Genomic DNA, 17,649 nt, shown 5'->3' with positions numbered 1-17,649 from the left:
CTTTTAATCTGAGGGTGCCTGTCCAGGCATGAGTCATTTGAAAAAACAATCTATCACTTATCTATGACTGAAACCCTCTTTGAAACTAAGACAAGTTCCATGCTCTCAAAATTTCTTGGATATCAACTTAAAAAGTTAGCTTTATGTTTTAAGAAAATTAATCTGTATGATCTAACAAATAACTTAACACCTTTAACTTTAGCAGCCTAGATGACTTTGTCCAGACAATAAGAAATCATAGTTTCCCCTTCTCTAGGTAAAATTTGAAACTATACATAACAGATCTGTAGCTCAAAATATAAATTATAAGGAGAAAATCATCAATTATCCTGCACATTATTTGTTTTATAGGGCCTGGATAGTTTAGTTGATAGAGCATCACACTTTCAATCTGAGGGTACCTGTGCAAGTGTAAGTTTTTTGAAAAACAACCTATCACTTATCCATGACTAAAACTCTCTTTGAAACTAAGAACTAGTCCATTCTTTTAAGATTTCTTGGATGTCAGAACAAAATTGTAACTTTATGCCCTAAAAAAAGAAAACTGTATAATCTAACAATGTCTTGACTGTTTAAACTTTAGCCCCGTAGATGATTTTATCAAGTCAAAATAAGTTTATACTTTTCTTTTTCTAAGTGACCTCTGAAAACACGTAAAAAAGCGTTGTAGTCCAGAATATATTTGAGAAGGAGAGAAACGCCAACTTTCCCGCACATGTCTCAGTTTTGCAGAGCTTGGATAGCTCAGTCGGTAGAGCATCAGACTTTTAATCTGAGGGTCCAGGGTTCAAGTCCCTGTTCAGGCGTGTCTCTTGTAGAAAACCAGACTTTTCACTTATTGGTGATTGCAATATTATATACATTTCATGCTCTCAAAATTTCTTGGATATCAGATTAAAGTTGTAACTTTGTGTCTTAAGGATAGAATTCTGTATGATCTAATGAGGTCTTGAATCCTCAAACTTTAGTAGCCTAGAGGATTTCATTAAGACAAGATGAAATTATACTTTTCCCTTCTGAAAAGTAGAATTTGAAAGCGTATACAGTATAACAGCGCTATAGCTCAAAATATAAGTGAGGATAATTTCATCGATTTTCTTGCATATTTTTGTGTTTTATAGAGCCTGGATAGTTTAGTTGGTAGAGCATCACACTTTTAATCTGAGGGTGCCTGTCCAGGCATGAGTCATTTGAAAAAACAATCTATCACTTATCTATGACTGAAACCCTCTTTGAAACTAAGACAAGTTCCATGCTCTCAAAATTTCTTGGATATCAACTTAAAAAGTTAGCTTTATGTTTTAAGAAAATTAATCTGTATGATCTAACAAATAACTTAACACCTTTAACTTTAGCAGCCTAGATGACTTTGTCCAGACAATAAGAAATCATAGTTTCCCCTTCTCTAGGTAAAATTTGAAACTATACATAACAGATCTGTAGCTCAAAATATAAATTATAAGGAGAAAATCATCAATTATCCTGCACATTATTTGTTTTATAGGGCCTGGATAGTTTAGTTGATAGAGCATCACACTTTCAATCTGAGGGTACCTGTGCAAGTGTAAGTTTTTTGAAAAACAACCTATCACTTATCCATGACTAAAACTCTCTTTGAAACTAAGAACTAGTCCATTCTTTTAAGATTTCTTGGATGTCAGAACAAAATTGTAACTTTATGCCCTAAAAAAAGAAAACTGTATAATCTAACAATGTCTTGACTGTTTAAACTTTAGCCCCGTAGATGATTTTATCAAGTCAAAATAAGTTTATACTTTTCTTTTTCTAAGCGACTTCTGAAAACACGTAAAAAAGCGTTGTAGTCCAGAATATATTTGAGAAGGAGAGAAACGCCAACTTTCCCGCACCTGTCTTGGTTTTGCAGAGCCTGGATAGCTCAGTCGGTAGAGCATCAGACTTTTAATCTGAGGGTCCAGGGTTCAAGTCCCTGTTCAGGTGTGTCTCTTGTAGAAAACCAGACTTTTCACTTATTGGTGATTGCAATATTATATGCATTTCATGCTCTCAAAATTTCTTGGATATCAGATTAAAGTTGTAACTTTGTGTCTTAAGGATAGAATTCTGTATGATCTAATGAGGTCTTGAATCCTCAAACTTTAGCAGCCTAGAGGATTTCATTAAGACAAGATGAAATTATACTTTTCCCTTCTGAAAAGTAGAATTTGAAAGCGTATACAGTATAACAGCGCTATAGCTCAAAATATAAGTGAGGACAATTTCATCGATTTTCTTGCATATTTTTGTGTTTTATAGAGCCTGGATAGTTTAGTTGGTAGAGCATCACACTTTTAATCTGAGGGTGCCTGTCCAGGCATGAGTCTTTTGAAAAAACAATCTATCACTTATCTATGACTGAAACCCTCTTTGAAACTAAGACAAGTTCCATGCTCTCAAAATTTCTTGGATATCAACTTAAAAAGTTAGCTTTATGTTTTAAGAAAATTAATCTGTATGATCTAACCAATAACTTAACACCTTTAACTTTAGCAGCCTAGATGACTTTGTCCAGACAATAAGAAATCATAGTTTCCCCTTCTCTAGGTAAAATTTGAAACTATACATAACAGATCTGTAGCTCAAAATATCAATTATAAGGAGAAAATCATCAATTATCCTGCACATTATTTGTTTTATAGGGCCTGGATAGTTTAGTTGATAGAGCATCACACTTTCAATCTGAGGGTACCTGTGCAAGTGTAAGTTTTTTGAAAAACAACCTATCACTTATCCATGACTAAAACTCTCTTTGAAACTAAGAACTAGTCCATTCTTTTAAGATTTCTTGGATGTCAGAACAAAATTGTAACTTTATGCCCTAAAAAAAGAAAACTGTATAATCTAACAATGTCTTGACTGTTTAAACTTTAGCCCCGTAGATGATTTTATCAAGTCAAAATAAGTTTATACTTTTCTTTTTCTAAGTGACCTCTGAAAACACGTAAAAAAGCGTTGTAGTCCAGAATATATTTGAGAAGGAGAGAAACGCCAACTTTCCCGCACATGTCTCAGTTTTGCAGAGCTTGGATAGCTCAGTCGGTAGAGCATCAGACTTTTAATCTGAGGGTCCAGGGTTCAAGTCCCTGTTCAGGCGTGTCTCTTGTAGAAAACCAGACTTTTCACTTATTGGTGATTGCAATATTATATACATTTCATGCTCTCAAAATTTCTTGGATATCAGGTTAAAGTTGTAACTTTGTGTCTTAAGGATAGAATTCTGTATGATCTAATGAGGTCTTGAATCCTCAAACTTTAGCAGCCTAGAGGATTTCATTAAGACAAGATGAAATTATACTTTTCCCTTCTGAAAAGTAGAATTTGAAAGCGTATACAGTATAACAGCGCTATAGCTCAAAATATAAGTGAGGACAATTTCATCGATTTTCTTGCATATTTTTGTGTTTTATAGAGCCTGGATAGTTTAGTTGGTAGAGCATCACACTTTTAATCTGAGGGTGCCTGTCCAGGCATGAGTCTTTTGAAAAAACAATCTATCACTTATCTATGACTGAAACCCTCTTTGAAACTAAGACAAGTTCCATGCTCTCAAAATTTCTTGGATATCAACTTAAAAAGTTAGCTTTATGTTTTAAGAAAATTAATCTGTATGATCTAACCAATAACTTAACACCTTTAACTTTAGCAGCCTAGATGACTTTGTCCAGACAATAAGAAATCATAGTTTCCCCTTCTCTAGGTAAAATTTGAAACTATACATAACAGATCTGTAGCTCAAAATATCAATTATAAGGAGAAAATCATCAATTATCCTGCACATTATTTGTTTTATAGGGCCTGGATAGTTTAGTTGATAGAGCATCACACTTTCAATCTGAGGGTACCTGTGCAAGTGTAAGTTTTTTGAAAAACAACCTATCACTTATCCATGACTAAAACTCTCTTTGAAACTAAGAACTAGTCCATTCTTTTAAGATTTCTTGGATGTCAGAACAAAATTGTAACTTTATGCCCTAAAAAAAGAAAACTGTATAATCTAACAATGTCTTGACTGTTTAAACTTTAGCCCCGTAGATGATTTTATCAAGTCAAAATAAGTTTATACTTTTCTTTTTCTAAGTGACCTCTGAAAACACGTAAAAAAGCGTTGTAGTCCAGAATATATTTGAGAAGGAGAGAAACACCAACTTTCCCGCACATGTCTTAGTTTTGCAGAGCCTGGATAGCTCAGTCGGTAGAGCATCAGACTTTTAATCTGAGGGTCCAGGGTTCAAGTCCCTGTTCAGGCGTGTCTCTTGTAGAAAACCAGACTTTTCACTTATTGGTGATTGCAATATTATATACATTTCATGCTCTCAAAATTTCTTGGATATCAGATTAAAGTTGTAACTTTGTGTCTTAAGGATAGAATTCTGTATGATCTAATGAGGTCTTGAATCCTCAAACTTTAGCAGCCTAGAGGATTTCATTAAGACAAGATGAAATTATACTTTTCCCTTCTGAAAAGTAGAATTTGAAAGCGTATACAGTATAACAGCGCTATAGCTCAAAATATAAGTGAGGACAATTTCATCGATTTTCTTGCATATTTTTGTGTTTTATAGAGCCTGGATAGTTTAGTTGGTAGAGCATCACACTTTTAATCTGAGGGTGCCTGTCCAGGCATGAGTCTTTTGAAAAAACAATCTATCACTTATGTATGACTGAAACCCTCTTTGAAACTAAGACAAGTTCCATGCTCTCAAAATTTCTTGGATATCAACTTAAAAAGTTAGCTTTATGTTTTAAGAAAATTAATCTGTATAATCTAACCAATAACTTAACACCTTTAACTTTAGCAGCCTAGATGACTTTGTCCAGACAATAAGAAATCATAGTTTCCCCTTCTCTAGGTAAAATTTGAAACTATACATAACAGATCTGTAGCTCAAAATATCAATTATAAGGAGAAAATCATCAATTATCCTGCACATTATTTGTTTTATAGGGCCTGGATAGTTTAGTTGATAGAGCATCACACTTTCAATCTGAGGGTACCTGTGCAAGTGTAAGTTTTTTGAAAAACAACCTATCACTTATCCATGACTAAAACTCTCTTTGAAACTAAGAACTAGTCCATTCTTTTAAGATTTCTTGGATGTCAGAACAAAATTGTAACTTTATGCCCTAAAAAAAGAAAACTGTATAATCTAACAATGTCTTGACTGTTTAAACTTTAGCCCCGTAGATGATTTTATCAAGTCAAAATAAGTTTATACTTTTCTTTTTCTAAGTGACCTCTGAAAACACGTAAAAAAGCGTTGTAGTCCAGAATATATTTGAGAAGGAGAGAAACACCAACTTTCCCGCACATGTCTTAGTTTTGCAGAGCCTGGATAGCTCAGTCGGTAGAGCATCAGACTTTTAATCTGAGGGTCCAGGGTTCAAGTCCCTGTTCAGGCGTGTCTCTTGTAGAAAACCAGACTTTTCACTTATTGGTGATTGCAATATTATATGACTTTTAATCTGAGGGTCCAGGGTTCAAGTCCCTGTTCAGGTGTGTCTCTTGTAGAAAACCAGACTTTTCACTTATTGGTGATTGCAATATTATATGCATTTCATGCTCTCAAAATTTCTTGGATATCAGATTAAAGTTGTAACTTTGTGTCTTAAGGATAGAATTCTGTATGATCTAATGAGGTCTTGAATCCTCAAACTTTAGCAGCCTAGAGGATTTCATTAAGACAAGATGAAATTATACTTTTCCCTTCTGAAAAGTAGAATTTGAAAGCGTATACAGTATAACAGCGCTATAGCTCAAAATATAAGTGAGGACAATTTCATCGATTTTCTTGCATATTTTTGTGTTTTATAGAGCCTGGATAGTTTAGTTGGTAGAGCATCACACTTTTAATCTGAGGGTGCCTGTCCAGGCATGAGTCTTTTGAAAAAACAATCTATCACTTATCTATGACTGAAACCCTCTTTGAAACTAAGACAAGTTCCATGCTCTCAAAATTTCTTGGATATCAACTTAAAAAGTTAGCTTTATGTTTTAAGAAAATTAATCTGTATGATCTAACCAATAACTTAACACCTTTAACTTTAGCAGCCTAGATGACTTTGTCCAGACAATAAGAAATCATAGTTTCCCCTTCTCTAGGTAAAATTTGAAACTATACATAACAGATCTGTAGCTCAAAATATCAATTATAAGGAGAAAATCATCAATTATCCTGCACATTATTTGTTTTATAGGGCCTGGATAGTTTAGTTGATAGAGCATCACACTTTCAATCTGAGGGTACCTGTGCAAGTGTAAGTTTTTTGAAAAACAACCTATCACTTATCCATGACTAAAACTCTCTTTGAAACTAAGAACTAGTCCATTCTTTTAAGATTTCTTGGATGTCAGAACAAAATTGTAACTTTATGCCCTAAAAAAAGAAAACTGTATAATCTAACAATGTCTTGACTGTTTAAACTTTAGCCCCGTAGATGATTTTATCAAGTCAAAATAAGTTTATACTTTTCTTTTTCTAAGTGACCTCTGAAAACACGTAAAAAAGCGTTGTAGTCCAGAATATATTTGAGAAGGAGAGAAACGCCAACTTTCCCGCACATGTCTCAGTTTTGCAGAGCTTGGATAGCTCAGTCGGTAGAGCATCAGACTTTTAATCTGAGGGTCCAGGGTTCAAGTCCCTGTTCAGGCGTGTCTCTTGTAGAAAACCAGACTTTTCACTTATTGGTGATTGCAATATTATATACATTTCATGCTCTCAAAATTTCTTGGATATCAGGTTAAAGTTGTAACTTTGTGTCTTAAGGATAGAATTCTGTATGATCTAATGAGGTCTTGAATCCTCAAACTTTAGCAGCCTAGAGGATTTCATTAAGACAAGATGAAATTATACTTTTCCCTTCTGAAAAGTAGAATTTGAAAGCGTATACAGTATAACAGCGCTATAGCTCAAAATATAAGTGAGGACAATTTCATCGATTTTCTTGCATATTTTTGTGTTTTATAGAGCCTGGATAGTTTAGTTGGTAGAGCATCACACTTTTAATCTGAGGGTGCCTGTCCAGGCATGAGTCTTTTGAAAAAACAATCTATCACTTATCTATGACTGAAACCCTCTTTGAAACTAAGACAAGTTCCATGCTCTCAAAATTTCTTGGATATCAACTTAAAAAGTTAGCTTTATGTTTTAAGAAAATTAATCTGTATGATCTAACCAATAACTTAACACCTTTAACTTTAGCAGCCTAGATGACTTTGTCCAGACAATAAGAAATCATAGTTTCCCCTTCTCTAGGTAAAATTTGAAACTATACATAACAGATCTGTAGCTCAAAATATCAATTATAAGGAGAAAATCATCAATTATCCTGCACATTATTTGTTTTATAGGGCCTGGATAGTTTAGTTGATAGAGCATCACACTTTCAATCTGAGGGTACCTGTGCAAGTGTAAGTTTTTTGAAAAACAACCTATCACTTATCCATGACTAAAACTCTCTTTGAAACTAAGAACTAGTCCATTCTTTTAAGATTTCTTGGATGTCAGAACAAAATTGTAACTTTATGCCCTAAAAAAAGAAAACTGTATAATCTAACAATGTCTTGACTGTTTAAACTTTAGCCCCGTAGATGATTTTATCAAGTCAAAATAAGTTTATACTTTTCTTTTTCTAAGTGACCTCTGAAAACACGTAAAAAAGCGTTGTAGTCCAGAATATATTTGAGAAGGAGAGAAACACCAACTTTCCCGCACATGTCTTAGTTTTGCAGAGCCTGGATAGCTCAGTCGGTAGAGCATCAGACTTTTAATCTGAGGGTCCAGGGTTCAAGTCCCTGTTCAGGCGTGTCTCTTGTAGAAAACCAGACTTTTCACTTATTGGTGATTGCAATATTATATACATTTCATGCTCTCAAAATTTCTTGGATATCAGATTAAAGTTGTAACTTTGTGTCTTAAGGATAGAATTCTGTATGATCTAATGAGGTCTTGAATCCTCAAACTTTAGCAGCCTAGAGGATTTCATTAAGACAAGATGAAATTATACTTTTCCCTTCTGAAAAGTAGAATTTGAAAGCGTATACAGTATAACAGCGCTATAGCTCAAAATATAAGTGAGGACAATTTCATCGATTTTCTTGCATATTTTTGTGTTTTATAGAGCCTGGATAGTTTAGTTGGTAGAGCATCACACTTTTAATCTGAGGGTGCCTGTCCAGGCATGAGTCTTTTGAAAAAACAATCTATCACTTATGTATGACTGAAACCCTCTTTGAAACTAAGACAAGTTCCATGCTCTCAAAATTTCTTGGATATCAACTTAAAAAGTTAGCTTTATGTTTTAAGAAAATTAATCTGTATAATCTAACCAATAACTTAACACCTTTAACTTTAGCAGCCTAGATGACTTTGTCCAGACAATAAGAAATCATAGTTTCCCCTTCTCTAGGTAAAATTTGAAACTATACATAACAGATCTGTAGCTCAAAATATCAATTATAAGGAGAAAATCATCAATTATCCTGCACATTATTTGTTTTATAGGGCCTGGATAGTTTAGTTGATAGAGCATCACACTTTCAATCTGAGGGTACCTGTGCAAGTGTAAGTTTTTTGAAAAACAACCTATCACTTATCCATGACTAAAACTCTCTTTGAAACTAAGAACTAGTCCATTCTTTTAAGATTTCTTGGATGTCAGAACAAAATTGTAACTTTATGCCCTAAAAAAAGAAAACTGTATAATCTAACAATGTCTTGACTGTTTAAACTTTAGCCCCGTAGATGATTTTATCAAGTCAAAATAAGTTTATACTTTTCTTTTTCTAAGTGACCTCTGAAAACACGTAAAAAAGCGTTGTAGTCCAGAATATATTTGAGAAGGAGAGAAACGCCAACTTTCCCGCACATGTCTTAGTTTTGCAGAGCCTGGATAGCTCAGTCGGTAGAGCATCAGACTTTTAATCTGAGGGTCCAGGCTTCAAGTCCCTGTTCAGGCGTGTCTCTTGTAGAAAACCAGACTTTTCACTTATTGATGATTGCAATATTATATACATTTCATGCTCTCAAAATTTCTTGGATATCAGATTAAAGTTGTAACTTTGTGTCTTAAGGATAGAATTCTGTATGATCTAATGAGGTCTTGAATCCTCAAACTTTAGCAGCCTAGAGGATTTCATTAAGACAAGATGAAATTATACTTTTCCCTTCTGAAAAGTAGAATTTGAAAGCGTATACAGTATAACAGCGCTATAGCTCAAAATATAAGTGAGGACAATTTCATCGATTTTCTTGCATATTTTTGTGTTTTATAGAGCCTGGATAGTTTAGTTGGTAGAGCATCACACTTTTAATCTGAGGGTGCCTGTCCAGGCATGAGTCTTTTGAAAAAACAATCTATCACTTATCTATGACTGAAACCCTCTTTGAAACTAAGACAAGTTCCATGCTCTCAAAATTTCTTGGATATCAACTTAAAAAGTTAGCTTTATGTTTTAAGAAAATTAATCTGTATGATCTAACCAATAACTTAACACCTTTAACTTTAGCAGCCTAGATGACTTTGTCCAGACAATAAGAAATCATAGTTTCCCCTTCTCTAGGTAAAATTTGAAACTATACATAACAGATCTGTAGCTCAAAATATCAATTATAAGGAGAAAATCATCAATTATCCTGCACATTATTTGTTTTATAGGGCCTGGATAGTTTAGTTGATAGAGCATCACACTTTCAATCTGAGGGTACCTGTGCAAGTGTAAGTTTTTTGAAAAACAACCTATCACTTATCCATGACTAAAACTCTCTTTGAAACTAAGAACTAGTCCATTCTTTTAAGATTTCTTGGATGTCAGAACAAAATTGTAACTTTATGCCCTAAAAAAAGAAAACTGTATAATCTAACAATGTCTTGACTGTTTAAACTTTAGCCCCGTAGATGATTTTATCAAGTCAAAATAAGTTTATACTTTTCTTTTTCTAAGTGACCTCTGAAAACACGTAAAAAAGCGTTGTAGTCCAGAATATATTTGAGAAGGAGAGAAACGCCAACTTTCCCGCACATGTCTTAGTTTTGCAGAGCCTGGATAGCTCAGTCGGTAGAGCATCAGACTTTTAATCTGAGGGTCCAGGCTTCAAGTCCCTGTTCAGGCGTGTCTCTTGTAGAAAACCAGACTTTTCACTTATTGATGATTGCAATATTATATACATTTCATGCTCTCAAAATTTCTTGGATATCAGATTAAAGTTGTAACTTTGTGTCTTAAGGATAGAATTCTGTATGATCTAATGAGGTCTTGAATCCTCAAACTTTAGCAGCCTAGAGGATTTCATTAAGACAAGATGAAATTATACTTTTCCCTTCTGAAAAGTAGAATTTGAAAGCGTATACAGTATAACAGCGCTATAGCTCAAAATATAAGTGAGGACAATTTCATCGATTTTCTTGCATATTTTTGTGTTTTATAGAGCCTGGATAGTTTAGTTGGTAGAGCATCACACTTTTAATCTGAGGGTGCCTGTCCAGGCATGAGTCTTTTGAAAAAACAATCTATCACTTATCTATGACTGAAACCCTCTTTGAAACTAAGACAAGTTCCATGCTCTCAAAATTTCTTGGATATCAACTTAAAAAGTTAGCTTTATGTTTTAAGAAAATTAATCTGTATGATCTAACAAATAACTTAACACCTTTAACTTTAGCAGCCTAGATGACTTTGTCCAGACAATAAGAAATCATAGTTTCCCCTTCTCTAGGTAAAATTTGAAACTATACATAACAGATCTGTAGCTCAAAATATCAATTATAAGGAGAAAATCATCAATTATCCTGCACATTATTTGTTTTATAGGGCCTGGATAGTTTAGTTGATAGAGCATCACACTTTCAATCTGAGGGTACCTGTGCAAGTGTAAGTTTTTGGAAATACAACCTATCACTTATCCATGACTAAAACTCTCTTTGAAACTAAGAACTAGTCCATTCTTTTAAGATTTCTTGGATGTCAGAACAAAATTGTAACTTTATGCCCTAAAAAAAGAAAACTGTATAATCTAACAATGTCTTGACTGTTTAAACTTTAGCCCCGTAGATGATTTTATCAAGTCAAAATAAGTTTATACTTTTCTTTTTCTAAGTGACCTCTGAAAACACGTAAAAAAGCGTTGTAGTCCAGAATATATTTGAGAAGGAGAGAAACGCCAACTTTCCCGCACATGTCTTAGTTTTGCAGAGCCTGGATAGCTCAGTCGGTAGAGCATCAGACTTTTAATCTGAGGGTCCAGGGTTCAAGTCCCTGTTCAGGCGTGTCTCTTGTAGAAAACCAGACTTTTCACTTATTGGTGATTGCAATATTATATACATTTCATGCTCCCAAAATTTCTTGGATATCAGATTAAAGTTGTAACTTTGTGTCTTAAGGATAGAATTCTGTATGATCTAATGAGGTCTTGAATCCTCAAACTTTAGCAGCTTAGAGGATTTCATTAAGACAAGATGAAATTATACTTTTCCCTTCTGAAAAGTAGAATTTGAAAGCGTATACAGTATAACAGCGCTATAGCTCAAAATATAAGTGAGGACAATTTCATCGATTTTCTTGCATATTTTTGTGTTTTATAGAGCCTGGATAGTTTAGTTGGTAGAGCATCACACTTTTAATCTGAGGGTGCCTGTCCAGGCATGAGTCTTTTGAAAAAACAATCTATCACTTATCTATGACTGAAACCCTCTTTGAAACTAAGACAAGTTCCATGCTCTCAAAATTTCTTGGATATCAACTTAAAAAGTTAGCTTTATGTTTTAAGAAAATTAATCTGTATGATCTAACAAATAACTTAACACCTTTAACTTTAGCAGCCTAGATGACTTTGTCCAGACAATAAGAAATCATAGTTTCCCCTTCTCTAGGTAAAATTTGAAACTATACATAACAGATCTGTAGCTCAAAATATCAATTATAAGGAGAAAATCATCAATTATCCTGCACATTATTTGTTTTATAGGGCCTGGATAGTTTAGTTGATAGAGCATCACACTTTCAATCTGAGGGTACCTGTGCAAGTGTAAGTTTTTGGAAATACAACCTATCACTTATCCATGACTAAAACTCTCTTTGAAACTAAGAACTAGTCCATTCTTTTAAGATTTCTTGGATGTCAGAACAAAATTGTAACTTTATGCCCTAAAAAAAGAAAACTGTATAATCTAACAATGTCTTGACTGTTTAAACTTTAGCCCCGTAGATGATTTTATCAAGTCAAAATAAGTTTATACTTTTCTTTTTCTAAGTGACCTCTGAAAACACGTAAAAAAGCGTTGTAGTCCAGAATATATTTGAGAAGGAGAGAAACGCCAACTTTCCCGCACATGTCTTAGTTTTGCAGAGCCTGGATAGCTCAGTCGGTAGAGCATCAGACTTTTAATCTGAGGGTCCAGGGTTCAAGTCCCTGTTCAGGCGTGTCTCTTGTAGAAAACCAGACTTTTCACTTATTGGTGATTGCAATATTATATACATTTCATGCTCCCAAAATTTCTTGGATATCAGATTAAAGTTGTAACTTTGTGTCTTAAGGATAGAATTCTGTATGATCTAATGAGGTCTTGAATCCTCAAACTTTAGCAGCTTAGAGGATTTCATTAAGACAAGATGAAATTATACTTTTCCCTTCTGAAAAGTAGAATTTGAAAGCGTATACAGTATAACAGCGCTATAGCTCAAAATATAAGTGAGGACAATTTCATCGATTTTCTTGCATATTTTTGTGTTTTATAGAGCCTGGATAGTTTAGTTGGTAGAGCATCACACTTTTAATCTGAGGGTGCCTGTCCAGGCATGAGTCTTTTGAAAAAACAATCTATCACTTATCTATGACTGAAACCCTCTTTGAAACTAAGACAAGTTCCATGCTCTCAAAATTTCTTGGATATCAACTTAAAAAGTTAGCTTTATGTTTTAAGAAAATTAATCTGTATGATCTAACAAATAACTTAACACCTTTAACTTTAGCAGCCTAGATGACTTTGTCCAGACAATAAGAAATCATAGTTTCCCCTTCTCTAGGTAAAATTTGAAACTATACATAACAGATCTGTAGCTCAAAATATCAATTATAAGGAGAAAATCATCAATTATCCTGCACATTATTTGTTTTATAGGGCCTGGATAGTTTAGTTGATAGAGCATCACACTTTCAATCTGAGGGTACCTGTGCAAGTGTAAGTTTTTGGAAATACAACCTATCACTTATCCATGACTAAAACTCTCTTTGAAACTAAGAACTAGTCCATTCTTTTAAGATTTCTTGGATGTCAGAACAAAATTGTAACTTTATGCCCTAAAAAAAGAAAACTGTATAATCTAACAATGTCTTGACTGTTTAAACTTTAGCCCCGTAGATGATTTTATCAAGTCAAAATAAGTTTATACTTTTCTTTTTCTAAGTGACCTCTGAAAACACGTAAAAAAGCGTTGTAGTCCAGAATATATTTGAGAAGGAGAGAAACGCCAACTTTCCCGCACATGTCTTAGTTTTGCAGAGCCTGGATAGCTCAGTCGGTAGAGCATCAGACTTTTAATCTGAGGGTCCAGGGTTCAAGTCCCTGTTCAGGCGTGTCTCTTGTAGAAAACCAGACTTTTCACTTATTGGTGATTGCAATATTATATACATTTCATGCTCCCAAAATTTCTTGGATATCAGATTAAAGTTGTAACTTTGTGTCTTAAGGATAGAATTCTGTATGATCTAATGAGGTCTTGAATCCTCAAACTTTAGCAGCTTAGAGGATTTCATTAAGACAAGATGAAATTATACTTTTCCCTTCTGAAAAGTAGAATTTGAAAGCGTATACAGTATAACAGCGCTATAGCTCAAAATATAAGTGAGGACAATTTCATCGATTTTCTTGCATATTTTTGTGTTTTATAGAGCCTGGATAGTTTAGTTGGTAGAGCATCACACTTTTAATCTGAGGGTGCCTGTCCAGGCATGAGTCTTTTGAAAAAACAATCTATCACTTATCTATGACTGAAACCCTCTTTGAAACTAAGACAAGTTCCATGCTCTCAAAATTTCTTGGATATCAACTTAAAAAGTTAGCTTTATGTTTTAAGAAAATTAATCTGTATGATCTAACAAATAACTTAACACCTTTAACTTTAGCAGCCTAGATGACTTTGTCCAGACAATAAGAAATCATAGTTTCCCCTTCTCTAGGTAAAATTTGAAACTATACATAACAGATCTGTAGCTCAAAATATCAATTATAAGGAGAAAATCATCAATTATCCTGCACATTATTTGTTTTATAGGGCCTGGATAGTTTAGTTGATAGAGCATCACACTTTCAATCTGAGGGTACCTGTGCAAGTGTAAGTTTTTTGAAAAACAACCTATCACTTATCCATGACTAAAACTCTCTTTGAAACTAAGAACTAGTCCATTCTTTTAAGATTTCTTGGATGTCAGAACAAAATTGTAACTTTATGCCCTAAAAAAAGAAAACTGTATAATCTAACAATGTCTTGACTGTTTAAACTTTAGCCCCGTAGATGATTTTATCAAGTCAAAATAAGTTTATACTTTTCTTTTTCTAGGTGACCTCTGAAAACACGTAAAAAAGCGTTGTAGTCCAGAATATATTTGAGAAGGAGAGAAACGCCAACTTTCTCGCACATGTCTTAGTTTTGCAGAGCCTGGATAGCTCAGTCGGTAGAGCATCAGACTTTTAATCTGAGGGTCCAGGGTTCAAGTCCCTGTTCAGGCGTGTCTCTTGTAGAAAACCAGACTTTTCACTTATTGGTGATTGCAATATTATATACATTTCATGCTCTCAAAATTTCTTGGATATCAGATTAAAGTTGTAACTTTGTGTCTTAAGGATAGAATTCTGTATGATCTAATGAGGTCTTGAATCCTCAAACTTTAGCAGCCTAGAGGATTTCATTAAGACAAGATGAAATTATACTTTTCCCTTCTGAAAAGTAGAATTTGAAAGCGTATACAGTATAACAGCGCTATAGCTCAAAATATAAGTGAGGACAATTTCATCGATTTTCTTGCATATTTTTGTGTTTTATAGAGCCTGGATAGTTTAGTTGGTAGAGCATCACACTTTTAATCTGAGGGTGCCTGTCCAGGCATGAGTCTTTTGAAAAAACAATCTATCACTTATCTATGACTGAAACCCTCTTTGAAACTAAGACAAGTTCCATGCTCTCAAAATTTCTTGGATATCAACTTAAAAAGTTAGCTTTATGTTTTAAGAAAATTAATCTGTATGATCTAACAAATAACTTAACACCTTTAACTTTAGCAGCCTAGATGACTTTGTCCAGACAATAAGAAATCATAGTTTCCCCTTCTCTAGGTAAAATTTGAAACTATACATAACAGATCTGTAGCTCAAAATATCAATTATAAGGAGAAAATCATCAATTATCCTGCACATTATTTGTTTTATAGGGCCTGGATAGTTTAGTTGATAGAGCATCACACTTTCAATCTGAGGGTACCTGTGCAAGTGTAAGTTTTTGGAAAAACAACCTATCACTTATCCATGACTAAAACTCTCTTTGAAACTAAGAACTAGTCCATTCTTTTAAGATTTCTTGGATGTCAGAACAAAATTGTAACTTTATGCCCTAAAAAAAGAAAACTGTATAATCTAACAATGTCTTGACTGTTTAAACTTTAGCCCCGTAGATGATTTTATCAAGTCAAAATAAGTTTATACTTTTCTTTTTCTAGGTGACCTCTGAAAACACGTAAAAAAGCGTTGTAGTCCAGAATATATTTGAGAAGGAGAGAAACGCCAACTTTCTCGCACATGTCTTAGTTTTGCAGAGCCTGGATAGCTCAGTCGGTAGAGCATCAGACTTTTAATCTGAGGGTCCAGGGTTCAAGTCCCTGTTCAGGCGTGTCTCTTGTAGAAAACCAGACTTTTCACTTATTGGTGATTGCAATATTATATACATTTCATGCTCCCAAAATTTCTTGGATATCAGATTAAAGTTGTAACTTTGTGTCTTAAGGATAGAATTCTGTATGATCTAATGAGGTCTTGAATCCTCAAACTTTAGCAGCTTAGAGGATTTCATTAAGACAAGATGAAATTATACTTTTCCCTTCTGAAAAGTAGAATTTGAAAGCGTATACAGTATAACAGCGCTATAGCTCAAAATATAAGTGAGGACAATTTCATCGATTTTCTTGCATATTTTTGTGTTTTATAGAGCCTGGATAGTTTAGTTGGTAGAGCATCACACTTTTAATCTGAGGGTGCCTGTCCAGGCATGAGTCTTTTGAAAAAACAATCTATCACTTATCTATGACTGAAACCCTCTTTGAAACTAAGACAAGTTCCATGCTCTCAAAATTTCTTGGATATCAACTTAAAAAGTTAGCTTTATGTTTTAAGAAAATTAATCTGTATGATCTAACAAATAACTTAACACCTTTAACTTTAGCAGCCTAGATGACTTTGTCCAGACAATAAGAAATCATAGTTTCCCCTTCTCTAGGTAAAATTTGAAACTATACATAACAGATCTGTAGCTCAAAATATCAATTATAAGGAGAAAATCATCAATTATCCTGCACATTATTTGTTTTATAGGGCCTGGATAGTTTAGTTGATAGAGCATCACACTTTCAATCTGAGGGTACCTGTGCAAGTGTAAGTTTTTTGAAAAACAACCTATCACTTATCCATGACTAAAACTCTCTTTGAAACTAAGAACTAGTCCATTCTTTTAAGATTTCTTAGATGTCAGAACAAAATTGTAACTTTATGCCCTAAAAAAAGAAAACTGTATAATCTAACAATGTCTTGACTGTTTAAACTTTAGCCCCGTAGATGATTTTATCAAGTCAAAATAAGTTTATACTTTTCTTTTTCTAAGTGACCTCTGAAAACACGTAAAAAAGCGTTGTAGTCCAGAATATATTTGAGAAGGAGAGAAACGCCAACTTTCTCGCACATGTCTTAGTTTTGCAGAGCCTGGATAGCTCAGTCGGTAGAGCATCAGACTTTTAATCTGAGGGTCCAGGGTTCAAGTCCCTGTTCAGGCGTGTCTCTTGTAGAAAACCAGACTTTTCACTTATTGGTGATTGCAATATTATATACATTTCATGCTCCCAAAATTTCTTGGATATCAGATTAAAGTTGTAACTTTGTGTCTTAAGGATAGAATTCTGTATGATCTAATGAGGTCTTGAATCCTCAAACTTTAGCAGCTTAGAGGATTTCATTAAGACAAGATGAAATTATACTTTTCCCTTCTGAAAAGTAGAATTTGAAAGCGTATACAGTATAACAGCGCTATAGCTCAAAATATAAGTGAGGACAATTTCATCGATTTTCTTGCATATTTTTGTGTTTTATAGAGCCTGGATAGTTTAGTTGGTAGAGCATCACACTTTTAATCTGAGGGTGCCTGTCCAGGCATGAGTCTTTTGAAAAAACAATCTATCACTTATCTATGACTGAAACCCTCTTTGAAACTAAGACAAGTTCCATGCTCTCAAAATTTCTTGGATATCAACTTAAAAAGTTAGCTTTATGTTTTAAGAAAATTAATCTGTATGATCTAACAAATAACTTAACACCTTTAACTTTAGCAGCCTAGATGACTTTGTCCAGACAATAAGAAATCATAGTTTCCCCTTCTCTAGG

At 33.9% G+C, this 17,649-nt stretch overlaps 15 non-coding genes across 15 annotated transcripts; all 15 read left to right on the top strand.

Moving 5' to 3' along the window:
* The first annotated feature begins 733 nt into the window (after nt 1-733).
* On the top strand, nt 734-806 carry TRNAK-UUU (transfer RNA lysine (anticodon UUU)). Its single transcript has one exon. It is a non-coding gene; the product is annotated as a tRNA-Lys (tRNA).
* Nucleotides 807-1,886: 1,080 nt separating this feature from the next.
* Nucleotides 1,887-1,959, top strand: TRNAK-UUU (transfer RNA lysine (anticodon UUU)). The gene has a single exon. It is a non-coding gene; the product is annotated as a tRNA-Lys (tRNA).
* Nucleotides 1,960-3,039: 1,080 nt separating this feature from the next.
* TRNAK-UUU (transfer RNA lysine (anticodon UUU)) lies at nt 3,040-3,112 on the top strand. Its single transcript has one exon. It is a non-coding gene; the product is annotated as a tRNA-Lys (tRNA).
* Nucleotides 3,113-4,192: 1,080 nt separating this feature from the next.
* On the top strand, nt 4,193-4,265 carry TRNAK-UUU (transfer RNA lysine (anticodon UUU)). Its single transcript has one exon. It is a non-coding gene; the product is annotated as a tRNA-Lys (tRNA).
* Nucleotides 4,266-5,345: 1,080 nt separating this feature from the next.
* TRNAK-UUU (transfer RNA lysine (anticodon UUU)) lies at nt 5,346-5,418 on the top strand. Its single transcript has one exon. It is a non-coding gene; the product is annotated as a tRNA-Lys (tRNA).
* A 1,177-nt stretch (nt 5,419-6,595) lies between these two features.
* On the top strand, nt 6,596-6,668 carry TRNAK-UUU (transfer RNA lysine (anticodon UUU)). The gene has a single exon. It is a non-coding gene; the product is annotated as a tRNA-Lys (tRNA).
* Nucleotides 6,669-7,748: 1,080 nt separating this feature from the next.
* On the top strand, nt 7,749-7,821 carry TRNAK-UUU (transfer RNA lysine (anticodon UUU)). The gene has a single exon. It is a non-coding gene; the product is annotated as a tRNA-Lys (tRNA).
* Nucleotides 7,822-8,901: 1,080 nt separating this feature from the next.
* On the top strand, nt 8,902-8,974 carry TRNAK-UUU (transfer RNA lysine (anticodon UUU)). The gene has a single exon. It is a non-coding gene; the product is annotated as a tRNA-Lys (tRNA).
* Nucleotides 8,975-10,054: 1,080 nt separating this feature from the next.
* Nucleotides 10,055-10,127, top strand: TRNAK-UUU (transfer RNA lysine (anticodon UUU)). The gene has a single exon. It is a non-coding gene; the product is annotated as a tRNA-Lys (tRNA).
* A 1,080-nt stretch (nt 10,128-11,207) lies between these two features.
* On the top strand, nt 11,208-11,280 carry TRNAK-UUU (transfer RNA lysine (anticodon UUU)). Its single transcript has one exon. It is a non-coding gene; the product is annotated as a tRNA-Lys (tRNA).
* Nucleotides 11,281-12,360: 1,080 nt separating this feature from the next.
* Nucleotides 12,361-12,433, top strand: TRNAK-UUU (transfer RNA lysine (anticodon UUU)). Its single transcript has one exon. It is a non-coding gene; the product is annotated as a tRNA-Lys (tRNA).
* A 1,080-nt stretch (nt 12,434-13,513) lies between these two features.
* Nucleotides 13,514-13,586, top strand: TRNAK-UUU (transfer RNA lysine (anticodon UUU)). Its single transcript has one exon. It is a non-coding gene; the product is annotated as a tRNA-Lys (tRNA).
* A 1,080-nt stretch (nt 13,587-14,666) lies between these two features.
* Nucleotides 14,667-14,739, top strand: TRNAK-UUU (transfer RNA lysine (anticodon UUU)). The gene has a single exon. It is a non-coding gene; the product is annotated as a tRNA-Lys (tRNA).
* Nucleotides 14,740-15,819: 1,080 nt separating this feature from the next.
* TRNAK-UUU (transfer RNA lysine (anticodon UUU)) lies at nt 15,820-15,892 on the top strand. Its single transcript has one exon. It is a non-coding gene; the product is annotated as a tRNA-Lys (tRNA).
* A 1,080-nt stretch (nt 15,893-16,972) lies between these two features.
* On the top strand, nt 16,973-17,045 carry TRNAK-UUU (transfer RNA lysine (anticodon UUU)). The gene has a single exon. It is a non-coding gene; the product is annotated as a tRNA-Lys (tRNA).
* The last annotated feature ends 604 nt before the right edge of the window (nt 17,046-17,649 follow it).

This window comes from Rhinoderma darwinii, chromosome 1, assembly GCF_050947455.1.
Source record: "Rhinoderma darwinii isolate aRhiDar2 chromosome 1, aRhiDar2.hap1, whole genome shotgun sequence".
NCBI lineage: Eukaryota > Metazoa > Chordata > Amphibia > Anura > Rhinodermatidae > Rhinoderma > Rhinoderma darwinii.
This window is presented reverse-complemented; position numbering and strand designations above follow the sequence as displayed.